This window comes from Scyliorhinus torazame, chromosome 20 (assembly GCF_047496885.1).
Source record: "Scyliorhinus torazame isolate Kashiwa2021f chromosome 20, sScyTor2.1, whole genome shotgun sequence".
Classification (NCBI taxonomy): Eukaryota; Metazoa; Chordata; class Chondrichthyes; order Carcharhiniformes; family Scyliorhinidae; genus Scyliorhinus; species Scyliorhinus torazame.
This window is the reverse complement of record NC_092726.1, coordinates 19,616,741-19,639,362: the sequence shown is the minus strand read 5'-3', so window position 1 is coordinate 19,639,362 and position 22,622 is coordinate 19,616,741. Positions and strand designations below refer to the sequence as shown.

At 46.8% G+C, this 22,622-nt stretch overlaps 1 protein-coding gene and 1 long non-coding RNA gene across 6 annotated transcripts in view; one reads left to right on the top strand and one right to left on the bottom strand.

Moving 5' to 3' along the window:
- Nucleotides 1-5,549, bottom strand: part of LOC140396941 (uncharacterized) — a 392,184-nt gene extending 386,635 nt beyond the window's left edge. The window contains exon 1 of the long non-coding RNA XR_011936653.1: nt 5,327-5,549. This is a non-coding gene — a long non-coding RNA (uncharacterized lncRNA). The remainder of the gene's footprint in view (nt 1-5,326) is intronic.
- The window catches only part of LOC140396939 (methylcytosine dioxygenase tet3-like), a 532,260-nt gene that overhangs the window by 328,672 nt on the left and 180,966 nt on the right, over nt 1-22,622 (top strand). Inside the window, exon 1 of one of the 5 annotated variants that reach the window (XM_072485886.1) lies at nt 4,051-4,436. The exons of the other annotated variants lie outside the window; for them this stretch is intronic. The gene's annotated coding sequence lies outside the window, so the exon portion shown is untranslated. Of the gene's footprint in view, nt 1-4,050; nt 4,437-22,622 lie in introns of those variants that run through there. 5 annotated transcript variants of the gene reach the window in all.

Here is a 22,622-nt window from a genome sequence, read left to right as displayed (position 1 = left end):
CCATTTGATAGCGAGGTCGTTCTCAGAGCTGTGGGGTCCAAGAAACACCCCCATTCACACCCAAAATGGGACTTTTTTTAAAGCATGTCCAGAGTTTTAGTGAGACCGCTCGGCTCACATGTGGTAAGTGTTGGGGGGATTGGACACAAAATCCATACAATCTGTTTCAGTGGTGTCTGCTGCTTAGTTTACATGTACTGAATGCTTCACGTGAACTTTAGAGCATAAAATAGATATTATAAATTGTGTTAACTTTACTAATTTGTATGAATCTGTAAAGGTGTACCCGGGGTGTAGAAATTGTGTGATTTGACTCATTTACTGGTGTTCGTATTGAAATATTTCCTACCTTTTTGTCCAGTATAATATTGTTCATTTTTCTTGTTTAAGAACGTTTTCGTATTTGTGTGAAAAGTACACTAGCAGACTCCTCTGAATGGTTCCAAAAAAAGTCTATCAAGTCAGGTTTCACTCTGGGATCTGACTTGTCCAGAACTAACATCAGTTGGAATCAAAACACTAGATCACAGAATCACAGAATTGTGAGAGCGTAGATGGAGGCCATTCGGCCCATCATGCCTGCATCGGCTGTCCAAACGAGCATTATGACTTAGTGCCATTCCCCCGTACCCCTACACATTGTTTCTATTCAAAGAATCATCTAATGCCCTCTTGAATGCCTCCTCCGCTCTTCCAACAGTGCATTCCAGATGGTTAAAAAAATACCCAGTTTACCTTCTTTCTTCCTGAAAGTTGTGGATTCATTGATATGACAATTTCATTATCTGATTAATTACAGAAACTGATCTCTTGTTCATTGATTTGCACAGAACTATAAATAACGTGAGTAAAAAAAGCACTGGTTGGAGAGCTTTGGGAATCACAGGTTCAAAATCACATTTTCCCTCTCAAGCATGCTTCATTCATTACAGTTCACATATAGAATTTTATTCTGAAATGTACAATTCTGAAAGAGCTATCTAATTGGTTGGAATTAATTATCACTAACTGTTTCTGTTACCTCCCTGGGAGTTTTTTTTTCACAGATTGACCCCTTTCTCGCTGCAATACTGTTGTCACAGATTATTATGATATTTACTCACAATCCCCACTGGGCCCTAACAGCCCCTCATCCTCCACCATTTGAGTCTTCCGGTTTTACCATTCTGCAGAGGGTGAAATAGCTAGTCCTTTTAAAATCGTATGAACTGCAGTCATATCATGGGTGTCATGGTGGGACAGTGGTTAACACTGCTTCCTCACAGCGCCAGGGACCCGAGGTCGGTGCCCACCTTAGGTGATCGTCTTTGTGGAGTTTGCACATTCTCCCTTTGTCTGCGTGTGTTTCCTTCGGGTGCTCCGGTTTCCTCCCACAGTCCAAAGATGTGCAGGTTAGGTGGACTGGCAACGGTAAATTGCCCCTTAGTGTCCAAACGTTCGGTGGGGTTATGGGGGTATAACATCCTCCTTTGGAGGATCCATGCCGTTTTGATGGGCTGAATAGCCTCCTTCTGCATTGTGGGATTCTATGATTCTATATCACCTTTTAACCTATTTTCAGGGAGAACATAGCCCATTTGCATTATCGCTTCTTTAACCCAATTCCGTCATCCAGTCAATCATTCTGGTTGGTTTCTTCTGTGTCCTTTCTAAAGCTTCTGTGTCATATTTATACTGCGGCAATCAGAACATATCAGACTTCTAATTGAGATTGCACCAATGAATTGTAAAGTCGTAGGATCACCACAGTAGTTCAGCTCAATATGTTGCAATAACTTTAATTTGATGTCTGCAAGGGCATTGAGATCTCTTTCATTTTCTATACACATAATATTTTTTCTCCCTAAGTAATGGGTCCTTCATAGATTTTTTTTCCCATAATGAAGCAGAATATTTCAGATTTTTCATAACTCTGATTTTCAATATCACCATCTTCACAAGAAACAATTTAGTAAATTTTGTTTTCATCTATCTATCAATAAATAATGCAATGAGGTGTCACTCTGTGACTTATGCATGGCATTTTCATTGCATTTTTTTATCAAGTTCGATTCCCGGCATGGGTCACTGTCTGAGTGGAGTCTGCACGTTCTTCCTGTATCTGTGTGGGTTTCCTCCGGGTACCCCGGTTTCCTCCCACAAGTCCTGAAAGATGTGCTGTTAGGTAATTTGGACATTCTGAATTCTTCCTCTGTGTAACCAATCACGCGTCGGAATGTGGCGACTAGTGGCTTTTCACAGTAACTTCATTTCAGTGTTAATGTAAGCCTACTTGTGACAATAAAGATTATTATAAAAAAGTATGTGATACAGGCGGTAAATAAGGCTAATGGTATGTTGGCCTTCATTGCGAGAGGTTTCGAGTACAGAAGCAGGGATGTATTGTTGCAATTATACAGGGCCTTGGTGAGGCCACATCTAGAATATTGTGTGGAGTTTTGGTCTCCTTTTCTGAGGAAGGATGTTCTTGCTCTCGAGGGAGTGCAGCGAAGGTTTACCAAACTGATTCCAGGGATATGCGGAGAGATTGACTAGATTAGGATTATTTTCGCTGGAGTTTAGAAGAATGAGGAGGGAATCTCATAGAGACTAAAAAATTCGAACAGGACAAGAAAGGATAGATGCAGGGAAGATGTTCCCGATGGTGGGTGTGTCCATAACCAGAGGTCACAGTCTGAGGATTCAGGGTAAACCATTTTGGACAGAGATGAGGAGTCATTTCATAGAATCATAGAATTTACAGTGCAGAAGGAGGCCATTCGGCCCATCGAGTCTGCACCGGCTCTTGGAAAGAGCACCCTAACCAAGATCCACACCTCCACCCTATCCCCATAACCCAGTAACCCCACCCTACACTAAGGGCAATTTTGGACACTATGGGCAATTTAGCATGGCCAATCCACCTAACCCGCACATCTTTGGACTGTGAGAGGAAACCGGAGCACCCGGAGGAAACCCACGCACACACGGGGAGGATGTGCAGACTCCGCACAGACAGTGACCCAAGCCGGAATCGAACCTGGGACCCTGGAGCTGTGAAGCATTTGTGCTATCCACAATGCTACCGTGCTAGCATTTCTTCACCCAAAGAGTGGTGAGCCTGTGGAATTCATCACCGCAGGAAGTAGTTGATGCAAAAACACTGAATATATTCAAGAGGTGGTGAGAAATAGCTCTTGGGGCGAATGGGATCAAAGATTATGGGGAGAAAGCAGGACTAGGCTATTGAGTTGGCTGATCATCCATGATCGTGATAAATGGCAGAGCAGGCTCGAAGTGCCAAAAGGCCTCCTCCTGCTCCCATCTTCTAACTTCTATACTCAATGGTGGGCAAGTGCAAATAGTTTCTTCGCATCTGCCACTGTGAATTGTTTGTGTTATGAATAGCATGCAAAATTCATGCATCTTTAACAGCCTCATGAGTGGTCGCAATGTTGAAAAGTGCTCTCGATCACTGAACACCCAATAATCAGTATGTTCCAGAGATGGCCGCTCAGCAAGTATTCACTGGAGAAATAATGGATGGAAAAGAGTTAATTTGACAGATGTGTTATTGGAGGGAGTCCTAGCGTTATGCAGTCAACCATCATTCGTCAACCAGTAATACACATAATAGAACCAAATGAAAATAATAAAATGTATTGAACTTCATTATTGCACCGACCCTTCCGTCATAATATGTAGAAATCTTTGAAGGTAGGAAAAGCCATGCGTGCTAAAACATGCCAAGGTTTGTGATTGGCAGCGAGACTGTACGTATGTGTGAGGCATGTTGGGTGGATTCCTTTAGCATCAGCTGTTCTGCATTCAGTGATTACATCAGAGAGACCACTGAGAAGCTCTTTTTTTTAAGAGGGATTGTCGTTCACCTCTTCACGTCAGTAGCTACGGCACAATATCAGTTAAGCGCAGCGCTCATAGCAACACTCCTACTGGAGTTCCCACAGGGAGGAACCAGTTTTTTTCAAAAGGGCAGAGCCTCTATTTCACATTCACAGGCCCTTTAAACACGCCTTTTTTCAGAGGCTTTTAAAGATCCACAATCAAAGCAAACATGTACACTTCGGGAGGCAAACTCCGGGCAGGGAAAATATACTACCACTTTCAAAGATAATAAGGCCACAGTGATAAGCACTGCAAGGAATTAACAGAATGTTTTTTTTAATTCCTTTTTTTATTTCTTTCACACACAGGCCTAATCGTACTGAGAAGCACTTTTTGTTTGGACTATGTACGTGCGCTGTGTGACAGGGATAATGGCCCCTACAGCTGTTAGGATGGGGGTGGGGGAGGTGTATGTAGGCTGAATAACTAACCATATCACTGCTTCCTGCTTTATGCTCTCAGTTGTGGTATCACATTTACCCAGGACTCTACATGGTTCAGCTTCCTTTCAGTCCTTCATTTTGTAATTCTTTTTTGTGGACTTGTAATATGTAAGTACGCTTTGCTTGCCTTTTATTAGGATAATGTTTGTTTTGTCTTGCATTGTCGGAAACAGAAAATTAGTGTTAAAACCTGTTTTACTGGTGCTTTCACTGAAACCACAGAAAATTTAAATGCTTGCCATGTTGAGAGCCGTACGTTTCTGCCTGTCATGTCTTGAATTTACTGGTAATCTTTAGAAGCTGCACTTTAATATTCAGCAGATGACCTGAAATTCAGTTACACTGTTTAATGTGGAGTTTGAAGTCTTATGAATACTGCCTTAACGTTTTTAACATTTGCTATAACACTGGATTAATAGAAAGATTTTAAAAACAAATGTCTTTGTCATGTGAACTTTTCCCAATCTGATTGCTCTGCTTGTTAGGCTGACCAAAATTATATTTTTAAAATACCTGATAGTTTTGTTGAGCTGCAATCTACAAGTAATGCTGGATATCCTTGGTGTGTGTTTCAACTCTCCTAAAGTGTGTCACAACCACTGAAGTATAATACCAACAATTTTCTTAATTCTACTAAAATGTGACACAGCTATTGACCATATTTAACTCAGCAGATTATTGGACATTGTTAATAGCAAAGCTGGTTTGTTAAAAGTACATAAAGCTAAGGCCATTAAGTCCTTTTATACTTTTGAAATAATAGTCTTAACTTTTATCTAATTTGTCACTTTTGTGCAGTAATATCTACAAAAAGGTTCACATTTGTTTTGTTAATAAGGCAAAGTGCATGCAGTCTGAACCGAAGAGGGTAAAACTAGGCGAGTTATGCTTATGCAATGTCTTGTTTAGCCATTTGATGAAACAAAGGAACTGGAGTAGGAGATGGTCATCTGTCGAACACACTCAAATACGCTAGATTCAAGAACTGAGAATCTTACCCTGATTAGTCTGGATACAGTTGAACAATAATGGTCTATGTCCAAGAATACTGATATTTGTATGAGATACTCCTGCCCAAAGCTGCTGTAAAGACAATCAGAAATCTGACCTGCTCCCATTGTCAAAGGCACAGGAGTGGCTTTCTGTGCCTGCTAATCGTTCGATGTTGTGGAAGACAGTAAGAATGTAGCCAGGCTTGTGCTTAGTCAGATGGAAAAAGAAGTGGCGGTGCAGGCAAAAATGGGACAGGCCAACAGGGACCTCTGCTGTGTCCGCAGCACCAGCCGCAATGAATCCTTTGTCTGGGAAGCAGCAGCGGGGTCATTCATCTGTTCCCAAGGCTGTTGACAGAGTCACAATATGGAGATTAGGTTGGAGAATGCCACCACTGAAACTTTTAATGAAATAAATCTAGTCAAAAATGATGGGATTTTGTCCTCAGAAAAGATAATTTTATGGGTTTTGTACAAAAATTGCCATGTTGACCAGAACTTGTGGTTCAGTTTGTTATTCAGTTGCTTTGGTGATTCAACATTTCTCCTTTTTAATAAGAAAGTAGAATAATGTAGTTTAGCCATGTCATTGAATAAAGAGAATATAAAAATAAACTGAAATAAAACAAACTAGCAACTGTGAACAAGTGACAGCTATGCCTAAACCATTGCACAGGAGGTGTGATAATGTCGCTCCACACAAAGTTTTTCAAAAAGCTACCAGTCTTGATGCCTGCTTTACTCTAGGCAATCCAATTTCTCGGAAGAGACCACAGGCTCTTTAAGGCTCCTTATTAACTTGTGAAAGGGGCTTAACACCTACTTTAGGCAACCACCAGGATGCCTAAATATTCATCTCAGCCAATTTAAGGTACATATTTATTTCAGCAGCCTTAGAGTAAAAGAGATAGCCCGTTGCTATGTTTTATGACTGGAAATCTGGCACAACAAGGTCCAATTCCCACCCCTTTCGCTTTGCTCAAGTCGGCAACTTAATTTTTCTTCACTACTGTTAAGCGCCAGTCCGGACATCTGATATGTGCATTCCATAGTGTGATACCTACCACAGAAGATTATGTGCTGTTCATTGTGCTATACTGATATTGTGAACTGGGGATGCCCTGAGGATTTCCCTCCAAGTGTTGTGTGGCACTACCACTGTGCTAAATGGGATAGATACAGAACAGATCTAGCAGCTGAAAAGTGGGCATTCTGAGATGCTGTGGAGCAACAACAGCAGCACAGTTGTTTGAAACCACAATCTGAAACCTTATGGCCTGACAAGTCCTTCACTTTACCAATACCATCAAACCACAGTATTAACTTTGGTTCAATGAAGAGTGCAGGAGGGAATGCCAAGAACAGCACCAGGTACACCAAAAAATGAGGTATCAACATGGCGAAGCTACAACACAGAACTGACTACTTGCACACCTACTTGCGATATACAGAGCTAAGTGATCCCACAACTAATGGATCAGATTAAAGCTCTGCAGTCCTGCCCAAGTCATGAATGTTGGTGGATAATTAAATAACTAATCAGAGGAGGAGGCTCCACAAATATCCACATCCTTAATGATAGGGAAGCCCAGTACCTCAGTGCAAAAGAGGCCAAAACATGTGTAACTATCTTCAACCAGAACTGCCGAGTAGATGATCCATCTTGGCGTCTACTTGAGATCCCCAGGATTGCAGATGCCAACCTTTAGCCAATTTGATTCACTCCACCTGTTATCAAGAAATGGCTGAAGGCACTGTACACTGCAAAGATTATGGGCCCGAACAACAATAATACTGAAGTCGTGCTTCAGAACGAGCTGTGCCCCAGGCCAAGCTGTTCCAGTACAGCTACAGCACTGGCATCTATCTGACAATGTGAAAAATTGCCAGTGTGTCCTGTCAACAAAGAGCAGGACAAATCCAATGCAGCCAATTACCACACAATCAGCCTACTCTCAATCATCAGCAAAGTGATGGAGGGGTCATTGGCAGTGCTGTCAAGTGACACTTCGACAATAGTAACCTGCTCATCTCAGGTTGGGTTTCACCAAGGGCTCTCAACTCCTGACCCGATTACAACCTTGATCCAAACATGGACAAAAGAGCTGAACTCAGGTGTTAGAATGACTGCCCTTGACATCAAGCAACATTTCACAGTAACTTTGTTGCAGTGTTAATGTAAGCCTACTTGTGACACTAATAAAGATTATTATTATTACATTTGACTAAATGCCGATTCGGGGGAACCACAGTTTGAGCCAGGGAAGTGGGATGGAAATTTTCGGAAATGGGAGAAGGGGATTGTCGTATTGGGTGATCTGCTACACAGACGAACCAACATGGTTGCGGAAGGTACAACTCAGTTTTATTACTAACAATATTAACATTTGTAAACTGGTTACTGTGGTTCGTTCATTACCCTCTAACCTGTGGACCCAGCCCTAACACTACTTTGGAGAGGCACTCAGCACATGGTGAATGTCTGAGTGGCTTGCTGTGAGCTCTGTGCCCTGAGCTGTCTCCTGCTGGAATGAATCGGAAGTGTCGTGTTCCCCGTTTTATAGTGTGTCTGCTCTTGCTTGTGATTGGCTGTGATGTTACGTGTGTATTGATTGGTCCGTTGATCTGTCCATCAGTGTGTATGTGTGTTTGCACCATGGTGTTTATCTGAATATCATGACATCCCCCCTTTTTTTAAAAGAATATGTGCCTATGTGGTAATAAATATAGATGTGTACTGAGTGCAGCTGAATGTGTGTGTGTGCAATATCTACAACATGTACATGAGGCAAAACCATATACATAGGAAGGTGTCAGGTGCAACATAGCAACAAGGTTGTACCATTAACAAAGCAAGTGTAAACATCAAGCATCAAAAATGAACTCCTGTAACGACAAAAGAGAAACTTATTAATATAGTGGCATAAAACATTTAGTGAGTCCAATGTTCAAACAGGCTCATAAGTCCAGTCTAGTCGGTGGGCGACGAATTCGGGTTGACCGCCTCAAGGGTGGGTCAGGAACCACCGGCGGAGGAATGGGCCTGGCCACAGGCAGCAGAGGAATGGGCATGGTGGCAGGAAGCTCCACGAATTCAACATCAGGAACAACAGGAGGGCGTGGCACCGGCGTATGATCACGTAGCGAGCGCGGAAGCAGGCGAAGAGACCAGCGATTGCGCCGGTGAATGGAGCCATCAGGCATGCGAACCAGGAACGAGCGGGGAACCACGCGTCGGAGAACTTCGGCAGTTGCCGACCAGCCACCCTCCGGTAGGTGGATGCGGACGTTGTCTCCAGGCACCAAGGCAGGAAGATCAGTTGCCCGAGTGTCGTGTGCCACCTTCTGCTGAGCACGCTGCTGTCGCATCCTTTGCAGTACTGGAATGTGGTCGAGTGTAGGGACAAGAATGGATGGCACAGTGGTCCTGAGGGCGCGACCCATCAACAGCTGGGCTGGTGAGAGGCCAGTGGCTAGTGGGGCCGAGCGATAGGCCAGCAGGGCTAAGCATAAATCCGATCCGGCATCAGCAGCCTTGCAGAGGAGCCGTTTGATGATATGAACGCCCTTTTCCACCTTGCCATTTGACTGGGGATGCAAAGGGCTGGACGTCACGTGTGTGAAGCCATACAAAGCAGCAAATGAAGACCATTCTTGGCTTGCAAAACTGGGCCCATTGTCCGACATGACAGTAATCGGAATGCCATGTCGAGCGAAGGTGTCTTTGCAGGCCCTTGTGACAGCGGACGATGTTAAATCGTGCAGGCGTATGACCTCTGAATAATTTGAAAAGTAATCTATGATGATTACGAAGTCCCTGCCAAGCGCATGAAAGAGGTCCACACCCACCTTCGCCCAGGGGGACGTCACCAACTCATGGGGCTGAAGCGTCTCGGGGGGTTGTGCCGGCTGAAACCTTTGGTCGGTGGGGCAGTTGAGCACCATGTTGGCAATGTCATCGCTGATGCCGGCCAGTATACAGCTTCTCGGGCCCTCCATCTGCACTTCTCAATCCCGAGATGGCCTTCGTGCAGTTGGTCGAGGACCAGCTTGTGCATGCTGTGTGGAATCACAATCCGGTCCAGCTTTAGGAGGACACCGTCAATGACGGCCAAGTCGTCCTGGACATTGTAGAATTGTGGGCACTGTCCTTTGAGCCACTCTCCCATCATGTGGCGCATCACACGTTGTAGAAGGGGGTCAGCCGCAGTCTCCCGGCGAATACGGGCCAGACTTGAATCGTCAGCTGGCAGATTGGCTGATGTGAAGGCCACTTGGGCGGTGTGCTTACTGCTCTGGATAGGGCATCCGCAATGATGAGGTCCTTACCCTGGGTGTAGACCAGTTGGAAGTCGTACCTCCGGAGCTTGAGCAGGATGCACTGGAGGCGAGGGGGTCATCTCGTTCAGGTCTTTATGTATGATGCTGACCAGGGGACGATGGTCGGTTTCCACGGTAAACTGGGGCAGACCATACACATAATCGTGGAACTTATCTATTCTGGTCAACAAACCCAGGCACTCCTTTTCGATATGCACATAGCGCTGTTCTGTGTGGGTCATGGCTCGCGAGGCATAGGCGACCGGGGCCCATGATGCAGTGTCGTCCTGTTGCAGGAGTACCGCCCCAATGCTGGACTGGCTGGCATCAGTCGAGATCTTCGTATCCCGAGAGGTGTTGAAGAACGTCAATACCGGGGCTGTGGTGAGCTTAATTTTGAGCTCCTCCCATTCCTTCTGGTGTGCGGGCAGCCACTGGAACTCTATGGACGTCTTAACTAGGTGGCGAAGAGCCGTTGTGTGGGAGGCAAGTTGACCATGCCTAGAAAGTGTAGCACTGCCTTCTTGTCTGCCGGCTGCGGCATGGCTGTAATGGCGCTCACTTTGTCTGCATCTGGGCGCACTCCCGACCGGGATATATGGTCCCCCAGAAACTTTAGCTCAGTTTGGCCAAAGGAACACTTTGCTCGGTTGAGGCGCAGGCCGTGTTCCCGTATCCGCGCGAAGACACGCTGGAGACGACTGATGTGCTCCTGTGGTGTGGTGGACCAGATGATGATGTCGTCAACATAGATGCGCACCCCTTCGATGCCCTCCATCATCTGTTCCATGATTCTGTGGAATACCTCGGATGCCGAGATGATGCCAAACGACATTCTGTTATAGCAGAACCTGTCGAAAGGAGTGTTGAAGATGCACAGCTTTCGGCTGGACTGATCCAGTTGGATCTGCCAAAAACCATTTGAGGCATCAAGCTTTGTGAAAATTTTAGCCCGGGCCATTTCGCTCGTGATCTCCTCCCGTTTGGCTATGGGGTAGTGTTCCCTCATGATGTTGTTGTTCAGGTCTTTCAGGTCGATGCAGATCCGGAGTTCGCCAGAGGGCTTTTTAACGCACACCATGGAGCTGACCCATGGCGTGGGCTCCGTGACCCGGGATAGCACTCCTTGGTCCTGGAGATCCCGCAGCTGCTGCTTGAGGCGGTCTCTGAGTGGTGCTGGGACTCTACGAGGTGCATGAATGACCGGGGTGGCATCCGGTTTGAGCCGTATTCTGTAGGTATCGGGCAGTGTGCCCATGCCTTCGAATGCCTCCTGGTTGTGGGCGAGGAGCGAGTGGAGCTGTGCCCTAAATTCAGCATCCAGGAAGTCTGACGTGCCTTCTGGAGACAGAGCGTGTACCCGCTGAACGAGGTGGAGAACCTTGCACGCCTGTGCACCTAGCAGGAAGTCCTTTGATGAACCAACAATCTCGAAGGACAGTGTGGCCTTATACGCATTGTGCATCACCTGGAGCTGGCAGGATCCCTTGGCCGGGATAACGTTTCCGTTATAGTCGACCATCTTACAACGGGATGGCCGAATTGGTGGTCTGACCTTCAAGGCGTAGAAGGCTGACCATGCTATCAGGTTGGCGGAGGCACCAGTGTCCAGACGGAATGTGATTGGTGATTGGTTGACCGTTACGGTGGCACACCATTCATTACCCGGATTGATACTGTTCACTGGCATCGGCTGGTGGGTCCTGCTTGGAGACACCCTGTTCCTGGCGATGACCGCAACGTGGAAGGCTTCCCGGTCGTCTGTATCGCCGGTCTGTTTATCGTCTGGGTATGATTCGGAGTATGGAGGCTGAATGGTCAGCACGTCCCCGCGAAGCTGTCGGAATTGGGGAGCGTTGGCAGGTTGAGCTGCTCGGCAGCAGGCAGCGTAGTGACCCATCTTGCCACAGCGGAGGCATAGTCGGTTCTTTGCTGGACATTGCCGCTTTAAATGTGTGGATCCACAGTCGCTGCACGTCGTGACGTCATGGCGTTTGTTGCGCCATCGCGCAAACGCAGTTCGGTCCTGTGTCGAGCACGCCTGCGCATCACGTCCTTCTGCGTTGACGTCTGTTTTGGCGCGTACAAGCGCGGGAGGCCACGAAAAGCGCGCAAAATGGCCACCCTCGTCGGGGCCGCGGGCCGGGAGGAACTTGATGGACTGGACCCGCTCGGCCTCGTAGGACCCCCTGCCCTGCCGATTCGGCCGCGTAGAACCCCTGCCATGTCGATTCGGCCGGTTGGAATTGGGAGTAGCGGCTGGTCGCGTTTTCATGGAGGACGCAGGCTTCAATGGCGTTGGCTAGGGTGAGATTTTTTATCTTGAGGAGCTGTTGGCGTAGGGCGCCCAAGGTGACCCCAAAAACTCTCTGGTCCCGAATCATGGAATCGGAGCTGGCCTCGTAACCTCAGGACTGCGCAAGAATACGGAGGTGTGTAAGGAAAGATTGAAAAGGCTCATCATTACCCTGCAGGCGCTGCTGGAAGAGGTACCTCTCGAAACTCTCATTTACCTCGACGCTGAAGTGTTGCTCGAGTTTGAGAAGGGCCGTCTTGTACTTCATCTTGTCCACACCTTCCGCGAGTCGATGCCAGTGAACAGTATCAATACCAGGGAGTTGTAGATGTGGATGGCGTGTTGCCCTGCCGTGGAGAGGAGGAGGGCGATTTTCCTGGTGTCCGAAGCATTCTTCCTCTCTGTGGCCTCTAAAAAGAACTGGAAGCGCTGTTTGAACAACTTCCAGTTAACGCCGAGGTTTCCAGCGATTTGGAGCGGCTGCGGTGGGCTGATGGTGTCCCTGGCACAGGATGGCGGATTCCTGAGGATGCGGAGGTAGGTCTCACAGGTACTGGGTTCCAATCCTGGTACTATGTCTTGTTGGGTGCTCTGCTCCACAGACGAACCAACATGGTTGCGGAAGGTACAACTCAGTTTTATTACTAACAATATTAACATTTGTAAACTGGTTACTGTGGTTCGTTCATTACCCTCTAGCCTGTGGACCCAGCCCTAACACTATCTTGGAGAGGCACTCAGCACATGGTGAATGCCTGAGTAGCTTGCTGTGAGCTCTGTGCCCTGAGCTGTCTCCTGCTGGAATGAATCGGAAGTGTCGTGTTCCCCGTTTTATCGTGTGTCTGCTCTTGCTTGTGATTGGCTGTGATGTTGCGTGTGTATTGGTTGGTCCATTGCTCTGTCCATCAGTGTGTATGTGTGTTTGCACCATGATGTTTATCTGAATATCATGACAGGGATTAAGACACTAAAAGATTAGTTTCTTGGGGTCGGTTTGCAGGATTGAAGGAGCTGGGAATGAAGTATGGGCTGGAGCAGGGGGAAATGTTTAGATACATGCAGGTTCGAGATTTTGCCAGGAAGGAGATAGAGCTTCCCGATGGAACCGGCCTCCACATTGCTGGAGGAGGTGCTGATGACAGGGGTACCAGAGAAGGGGTAGTGTCGGCGGTTTATGGGGCTATTTTGGAAGAGGAGAAGGCACCTCTGGAAGGGATCAAAGCAAAGTGGGAGGAAGAGTTGGGAGAAGATATGGAGGAGGGGTTCTGGTGTGAGGTGCTCCGGAGAGTGAACGCCTCCACCTCATGCGCGAGGTTGGGGCTGATACAGCTGAAGGTGGTATATAGAGCACACCTCACAAGGGCGAGGATGAGCCGGCTCTTTGAGGGGGTAGAAGATGTGTGTGAACATTGCGGAGGGGCCCCGCAAATCACGTTCAAGTTTTGGTCCTGTCCAAAGCTGGAGGATTACTGGAACGAGGTTTTTAGGGTAATCTCGGTGCACATGAAACTGGACCCAGGCCCTCGGGAGGCCATATTCGGGGTGTTGGACGGCTGGGTGGGGAGGCAGATGTTGTAGCCTTCGCTTGGTTGATTGCCCGAAAGCGGAGCCTGTTGGGATGGAGAGCAACCTCTCCACCCTGTGCCCTGGCATGGCAGGGGGACCTGTTGAAATTCTTGACTCTTGAGAAGGTTAAGTTTGAACTGAGGGGAAGGATGGCGGGGTTCTACAATTCATGGGCTATATTCATTTTGCACTTTCAAGAATTGAATAACAGTGAACATTAGGGGGGGAGGTGGTTTGGGGGGGGAGGGGGACTGTCTGTGTTAATGGTGACAATGGATGATTCCTGATTCCTTTTTGTTATTTGTTTATGTTAACATGTTTGGGGGTTGGTGGGAAGATGGGATTGTTGTTGTTGATATGGGGATTGACATTATATTCGTTACTGCTGGGCAGCACGGTGGCACAGTGGGTTAGTCCTGTGCCTCACGGCGCTGAGGTCTCAGTTTCGATCCCGGGTCTGGGTCACTGTCCGTGTGGAGTTTGCACATTCTCCCCGTGTTTGCGTGGGTTTCACCCCCACAACCGAAAGACGTGCAGGGTAGGTGGATTGGCCACGCTAAATTGCCCCTTAATTGGAAAAAATTAATTGGGTACACTAAATTTTTAAAAAATTAAAAATTAAATAATAATAATATTCGTTACTGCTTAATGTTTATTGTTGGTGGGTACAAATTTGGGAGAAAATGTGAATAAGGAGGAGAATTATTAATATTTTTTTTAAAATTATTACATTTGACTGACATCAAGGGGCCCTAGAAAATTGAAATCAATGAGAAACATGGGGGAAACTCTCCACAGGTTGAAGTGATACACAGCCTCGGCCTGCATTTATTGCCTATCCCTATTTACTCTTTTTTTTGTATAAATTTAAAGTCCCCAATTATTATTTTTTTCCAATTAAGGGGCAATTTAGTGTGGCCAACCCACCTAACCTGCACATCTTGGGGTTGTGGGGGCGAAACCCACGCAGACATGGGGAGAATGTGCAAACTCTACACAGACAGTTACCCAGGGCTGGGATTCGAACCCGGGTCCTCATCGCCGCAGTCCCAGTGCTATCCACTGCGCCACATGCCGCCCTTATCCCTACTTACTCTTGAGAAGGTGGTGGTGAGCAGTCTTCTTGAACTGTTGCAATCTATGTGGTGTAGGTACACTCACAATCCTGATAGGGAGGGAGTTCCAGGATATTGATCTAACAACAGTGAATGAATGGCGATATGGTCAGGAGGCTGTGTGGCTTGGAGGGGAACGTGCGTAGTGTTCCCACGTATCTGCTGACTTTGGGACAATTTTCTCAAAATTACACAGGCAAGAAAGGCAGTGTGAAACTCACTGGTTTCACAGTTGCCTTCTCTAGCCAGACCAAACAGCACTCGGTGCAATTTCACAATACTGGCGAGGATTACGTAGCCAGCTTGGGCGGGAAAGGGGGGCCTAAACATGTCAGCAAAGCTGAGATTCAGAGATCCCGATCTCAAAGTAAGGATAAATACCAACCCCCCACTCTGTCCCCAGATATTGGGACCCCCGGCAGACCAGGGGAAACAACCTCTGAACGCAGAGGACCGACCTCCCTCCTGACACTCAATGGTTGATTCACCCCGCATACCACACAGACATCGGGGAGACCCAATTACCAGCTATATGACCGTCCCCACCCCCGCCTGCCATGCAGGCACAAACCCCGCCCCCACTTAATGGGAAGCCCCGCCAAAGTAGCTCCCTAAAGACCCCACCTCCTGACACAGCCTAGCCACGTCCCTCACTGCCGGGGGAGTGGGGCATTATACTCATCTCCATGCCCCTGCCGTGGTCACCATAACTGGTTTCTGTCTTTGGAAACCAGCAGTGATTCCCACCGGCGGGACATTTCCAGTCAATTTCATGGACATCGGGTTCACAATTATCTAGGCATGAGCCTGATTACGTTGCTGGCACGGGGGAGGGGCGATCTCAAACAGATCTTGCCGCCACAAATCCTGTTCGGCCCTCTCATGAGTTAGCAGCCATAATGGGATTTGCACTGGCGGCACATGAGCCCCGGGAACCTTGCCCCTTGTCTATCAAGGTGTGAGAGATCTTGGCCGGATTCTCCAAAATCCAATCCAAACCGGTGTCAAAAAGGCGCGAGCGACGCCGGTGTCAACGGGCCTCCAAGCCCAGTCATTCCCCCCTTCCTCGGGGGCTATCACGGTGCCGGAGTGCTGTGCGCTGCTCCGGCACCGAAAGCCGGCTTTACACGGCCGGCGCTGGTCCGCGCATGCGCGTCACGGCTGGCACGGGTCCGCACATCCGTGCCACGGCTGCCTCTGCGCCGGCCCCCGGGAAACATGGCGGAACCCTACAGGGCCCGACGCGGAGGAACATAGGCCCCCACCCGGAATTAGCGCGCCCACCGATCGGCTGCCCCCAATTGCGGGCCTGGCCTCCGTGGAGGCCCCCCCGGAGTCGCCCCTTATGACTATTCCAATTCCAAGTGCAGATATTGTAAATCACAATGGTGAAACCCATGCAAACACGGGGAGCATGTGCAAACTCCACACGGACAGTGACCCAGAGCCGGGATCGAACCCGAGACCTCGGCGCCATGAGGCAGCAGTGCTAACCACTGCACTACCGTGCTGCCCATCTCTATCCCACCATAACCTCTCTCAAACCCTCCACTGTCTCTAAACTTAGACTGTTTATTCAAAATCTCGTAATAGATGTGCAGAAATTTCCTCCAATTAAACATTGCGAAGACTGAAGTTATTGTCTTCAATTCCCATGACAAACTGCATTCCCTAATCACCAATTTCATCCCTCTCTGAGGCTCAACCAGAGTGTTCTGACCCAATATTAACATTGCCTATTTTCACCTCTGTAACATTGCCCATCTCCATCCATACCTCAGTTCATCTGCTGCTGAAACATTCAGAAATAGGTTTTTTTCCTCTATATTTGGCTATTCTAACGCACTTCTGGCCAGTCTCCCATATTCTATCCCATGTAAACTGAGATCATCCAAAACTCGATTGCCCACGGGATAATAATAATCTTTCTTGTAATCTTTATTGTAAGTAGGCTTATATTAACACTGCAATGAAGTTACTGTGAAAAGCCCCTCGTCGCCACATTCCGGCACCTGTTCGGGTATGCAGAGGGAGAATTCAGAATGTCCAAATTACCTAACAGCATGTATTTCGGGACTTGTGAGAGGAAACAGAGCACCCGGAGGAAACCCACGCAGACACAAGGAGAACATGCAGATTCCGCACAGTCAGTGGCCCAAGCCCGGAATTGAATCTGGGACCCTGGAGCTGTGAAACAACAGTGCTACCTATTGGGCTACCGTGCTACCACGCTGCCAATCACACCAAGTTCTGTTCACCAACCACCTATATGTTTCTTGACGTACATTGTGTCTTTGTTTAGCAATACATCCACATTACAATTCTCACCCTTGCTTTCATATTCTTCCACAGTTTACTTGTTCCAATTGCTATAATCTTCACTAGCTTCACAACCCTCTGAGATCTCTATACTCGTTAAATTCCGGCCTCTTTAGCATCCCTGATCTTAAGCACGCCGCCATTGGTGGCTGTGCCTTCAGTTGCCAAGGCCTTAAGTTCTGGAATTCTCTCCCGAAGCCTCTTTCTGCTTCGCCTTTTTTCTTTCAGATAATGGGACCAGTACAAATCGGACGGTCTGCACCTGGGCAGGACTGGAACCAATGTCCATGGGGGGGTGTTTGCTCGAGCTGTTGGGAAGAGTTTAAACTAATGTGGCAGGGGGATGGGAACGGATGCAGGAAGTTGGAAGGTAGTAAAACAGGGACAGAAATAAAAGGCAGTAAGGGGGAAAGTGTAAGGCAGAGAAGCCATAGTCAAAAATCAAAAAGGGCGACAGTACAAGGTACAGTGACTGAGGGGAGCTCAGTGAATAGGACCAGGAATACTAAAAGAAATAAAACGGGAAGTGAAAACATTAATGGTAAGCGACGCGGCAGGTTGTTACATGAAGATATGGGTTCAACGACAAGGAAAATTAGGAGAAAGGTTAAGAGGAAATATAACTTAGGAGAGGTTACTGATCGAGGTGTTAAGATTCAAAACAGAGGTAAAAAAGCTAACATAAGTGTACTTTACCTGAATGCTCGTAGTATTCGGAATAAGGTAAATAAGTTGATGGCGCAAATCATCGTGAATGACTATGATTTAGTGGCCATTACTGAAACATGGTTAAAGGATGGTCACGACTGGGAGTTAAATATCCGAGGGTATCAAACTTTTCGGAAGGACAGAGTGGATGGTAAGGGAGGTGGTGTAGCTCGGTTATTTAAGGATGACATCCGGGCAACAGTAAGGGATGACATCGGTGCTATGGAGGATAAGTTTGAATCCATTTGGGTGGAAATCAGGAATAGTAAGGTCAAAATGTCACTGATAGGAGTAATCTATAGGCCACCAAATAGTAACATTATGGTGGGGCAGGCAATAAACAAAGAAATAACAGATGCATGTAGAAATGGTACAGCAATTATCATGGGGGATTTTAATCTACATGTAGATTGGTTTAACCAGGTCGGTCAAGGAAGCCTTGAGGAGGAGTTTATAGAATGTATCCGCGATAGTTTCCTAGAACAGTATGTAATGGAACCTACGAGGGAACAAGCGGTCCTAGATCTGGTCCGTGTAATGAGACAGTATTGATTCAGGATCTCATAGTTAGGGATCCTCTCGGAAGGAGCGATCACAATATGGTGGAATTTAAAATACAGATGGAGGGTGAGAAGGTAAAATCAAGCACTAGTGTTTTGTGCTTTAACAAAGGAGATTACAATGGGATGAGAGAAGAACTAGCTAAGGTAGACTGGGAGCAAAGACTTTATAGTGAAACAGTTGAGGAACAGTGGAGAACCTTACAAGTGATTTTTCACAGTGCTCAGCAAAGGTTTATACCAACAAAAAGGAAGGATGGTAAAAAGAGGGAAAATCGACCGTGGATATCTAAGGGAATAAGGGAGAGTATCAAATTGACGGAAAAAACATACAAAGTAGCAAAGATCAGTGGGAGACTAGAGGACTGGGAAATCTTTAGGGGGCAACAGAAAGCTACTAAAAAAGCTATAAAGAAGAGTAAGATAGATTATGCGAGTAAACTTGCTCAGAATATAAAAACAGATAGTAAAAGTTTCTACAAATACATAAAACAAAAAAGAGTGGCTAAGGTAAATATTGGTGCTTTAGAGGATGAGAAGGGTGATTTAATAATGGGAGATGAGGAAATGGCTGAGGAACTGAACAGGTTTTTTGGGTCGGTCTTCACAGTGGAAGACACAAATAACATGCCAGTGACTGATGGAAATGAGGCTATGACAGGTGAGGACCTTGAGAGGATTGTTATCACCAAGGAGGTAGTGATGGGCAAGCTAATGGGGCTAAAGGTAGACAAGTCTCCTGGACCTGATGGAATGCATCCCAGAGTGCTAAAAGAGATGGCTAGGGAAATTGCAAATGCACTAGTGATAATTTACCAAAATTCACTAGACTCTGGGGTGGTCCCGGCGGATTGGAAATTAGCAAACGTGACACCACTGTTTAAAAAAGGAGGGAGGCAGAAAGTGGGTAATTATAGGCCAGTGAGCTTAACTTTGGTAGTAGGGAAGATGCTGGAATCTATCATCAAGGAAGAAATAGCGAGGCATCTGGATGGAAATTGTCCCATTGGGCAGACGTAGCATGGGTTCATAAAGGGCAGGTCGTGCCTAACTAATTTAGTGGAATTTTTTGAGGACATTAACAGTGCGGTAGATAACGGGGAGCCAATGGATGTGGTGTATCTGGATTTCCAGAAAACCTTTGACAAGGTGCCACACAAAAGGTTGTTGCAAAAGATAAAGATGCACGGCATTAAGGGGAAAGTAGTAGCATGGATAGAGGATTGGTTAATTAATAGAAAGCAAAGAGTGGGGATTAATGGGTGTTTCTCTGGTTGGCAAACAGTAGCTAGTGGTGTCCCTCAGGGATCAGTGTTGGGCCCACAACTGTTCACAATTTACATAGATGATTTGGAGTTGGGGACCAAGGGCAATGTGTCCAAGTTTGCAGATGACACTAAGATAAGTGGTAAAGCAAAAGGTGCAGAGGATACTGGATGTCTGCAGAGGGGTTTGGATATGCTAAGTGAATGGGCTAGGGTCTGGCAGATGGAATACAATGTTGACAAATGTGAGGTTATCCATTTTGGTAGGAATAACAGCAAAAGGGATTATTATTTAAATGATAAAATATTAAAACATGCTGCTGTGCAGAGAGACCTGGGTGTGCTAGTGCATGAGTCGCAAAAAGTTGGTTTACAGGTGCAACAGGTGATTAAGAAGGCAAATGGAATTTTGTCCTTCATTGCTAGAGGGATGGAGATTAAGACTAGGGAGGTTCTGCTGCAATTGTATAAGGTGTTAGTGAGGCCACACCTGGAGTATTGTGTTCAGTTTTGGTCTCCTTACTTGAGAAAGGACGTACTGGCACTGGAGGGTGTGCAGAGGAGATTCACTAGGTTAATCCCAGAGCTGAAGGGGTTGGATTACGAGGAGAGGCTGAGTAGACTGGGACTGTACTCGTTGGAATTTAGAGGATGAGGGGGGATCTTATAGAAACATATAAGATTATGAATGGAATAGATACGATAGATGTGGGCAGGTTGTTTCCACTGGCGGGTGAAAGCAGAACTAGGGGGCATAGCCTCAAAATAAGGGGAAGAGATTGAGGACTGAGTTTAGGAGGAACTTCTTCACCCAAAGGGTTGTGAATCTATGGAATTCCTTGCCCAGTGAAGCAGTAGAGGCTCCTTCATTAAATGTTTTTAAGATAAAGATAGATAGTGTTTTTTGAAGAATAAAGGGATTGAGGGTTATGGTGTTCAGGCCGGAAAGTGGAGCTGAGTCCACAAAATATCAGCCATGATCTCATTGAATGGTGGAGCAGGCTCGAGGGGCCAGATGGCCTACTCCTGCTCCTAGTTCTTATGTTATGTTCTTATATAGTTTGATTCCTTCTTTGACCAGGTTTTGGGTCACCTGACCTAATATCTTCTTCTGTGGTTCAGTGTCATACTTTGTTTTATAATGCTCCTGTGAAACTATTTGGATGTTTTATTATATTACAGCACCATTACAAATATAAATTGCTGTTATGTAAGAACATTGGTAGTATTATGTACAGTATTTAAAGAGATATGTAAATGCGTTAGAAGCAGTTCCAAGAAGATTTACTTGACTAGAATGGGCAGGTGGTCTTGTGAGGAAATGTTGAAGAGGTTAGGTTTGTAACCACTGCAGTTCAGAAAAGTAGGAGGTGACTTGATTGAAACCTCTAAAGCTCCTCTGGGGCGTTGACAGGGTGGATATAGAGAGGATATTTCCTCTTGTCGGAGAATTGAGAAAGAGAGGTCACTGTTTAAAAATAAGGGGTCACTCATTTAAGACAGAGATAGGAGGATTTGTTTTCCTCAGAGGTTTGCGAGTCTCTGGAACTCGCTTGTTCAAAAGGCAGTGGAAGCAGAGTCTTAAAATTTTTAAGGCAGAGTGAGATAGATTCTTGGTTAACAAGGGGGTGAAAGGTTATCTGTCAAAAATGTGGAGTTTAAGTTACAAGCCGATCAGCCAAGATCTTATTAAATGGAGGGAAATGAGTGGCCTCCTCCTACTCCTAATTCATATGTTCACATGTAACTTTAAATTATTTCTCCAAATATGTGGGAGCAGCCACAATCTCCAAACTCAACTTTAGTAACATGAGGAAGTCAGCCAGAGTGAAACAAGTATTTATTGAGCTGTGTCATGCCCACAGCAGTAACTGTCTCCCAATTCAGTCCTTGTTGGGACAACCAACAATGCCAGGCCCTTCTTGGGCCAGCTTTTATGTGTAGGTCTTTAACGAGCTCCAGCTACCTGGCCTCGGCCCCCTACCTGGGAAGATCGTATTCCACGAGTTCCACGGGGAGACCAACAATAGTTTCCCTGTGGTCCTCATAGGGGTTATGGCATCACTCTGCCCCAAAGCTTCGCTTCTGTTGCCAAGTGTGAGGGCCTTCTGTGCCGCTTCACCCGAGGTTCTGCTTCGGCTTGCGGTGGTTCTGGGTTGGGCATTGTATACCGGTTCGTTGGCTGCCGTTTTCCTGGCCAACCTCCAAAGTGTTACTGCCAGGACCTTGTTCCCAGGCATGACATTGTCTGTCTGCATGGATACATCCATGTTCATTTCTGAGCTGGAGTCATCCTCCTCCTGCTGGACCGGGTGCAGGGATATAAACAGCTGGCTCCCTTGGCTGAGGAGCGGTTCTTGGCTGCCGGTTGGGCGTTGTGTAGTGCTGAATGTCCGGCCCATTAGGAGTTCTGCGGAAGCTATCCCAGTCACCGCATGTGGAGTGGTCCTACATGAAAACAAAAAACGATCCAGTCTCGTGTCCATAGACCCGGAAGACTGCTTCTTTAGGCCTCGTTTGAATGTCTGCACTCCGCGCTTTGCCAACCCATTGGAAGCCGGGTGGTATGGAGTGGTGCGGATATGGCGTATGCCGTTCATCTTCATGAACCTCGCAAACTCCTCACTTGTCAACGGAGTGCCATTGTCCGTGACCAGCACCTATGTGTACTGAAAGACAAACGCATCTTCTCGATTGTTGCGCAGGATGTTGTGCCTACCATCTTCTGCACCTCTAACCATTTAGACTGGGCATCGATTAATAGAAGGAACATGGATCCTTGAAAAGGGCCGGCAAAATCCGCATGCAAGCGCGCCCAAGGCCGCCCTGGCCATTCCCAGTGATGTAGGGACGCGGCCGGCGGAAGCTTCTGATGCTCCTGGCAAATGGAGCCGTTTTGGGCCACCTTCTCAATGTCGGTGTCGAGGCCTGGCCACCAGACATAACTCCGGGCCAACATTTTCATTTTGGTCACACCCGGAAGCCCATTGTGCAAGTCCCTTAGTATCGCTCCTGTCCTTTTTCCGGGACAATCACACGCGCCACAAGAGGATACCGTCTTCCACGCTAAATTCTGACAGCTTGGAGGAAAATGCCCGCAACTCGCCTGGGAGCTGTCTATGCTGCCCACCATACAGGACTATGTGCCGAACC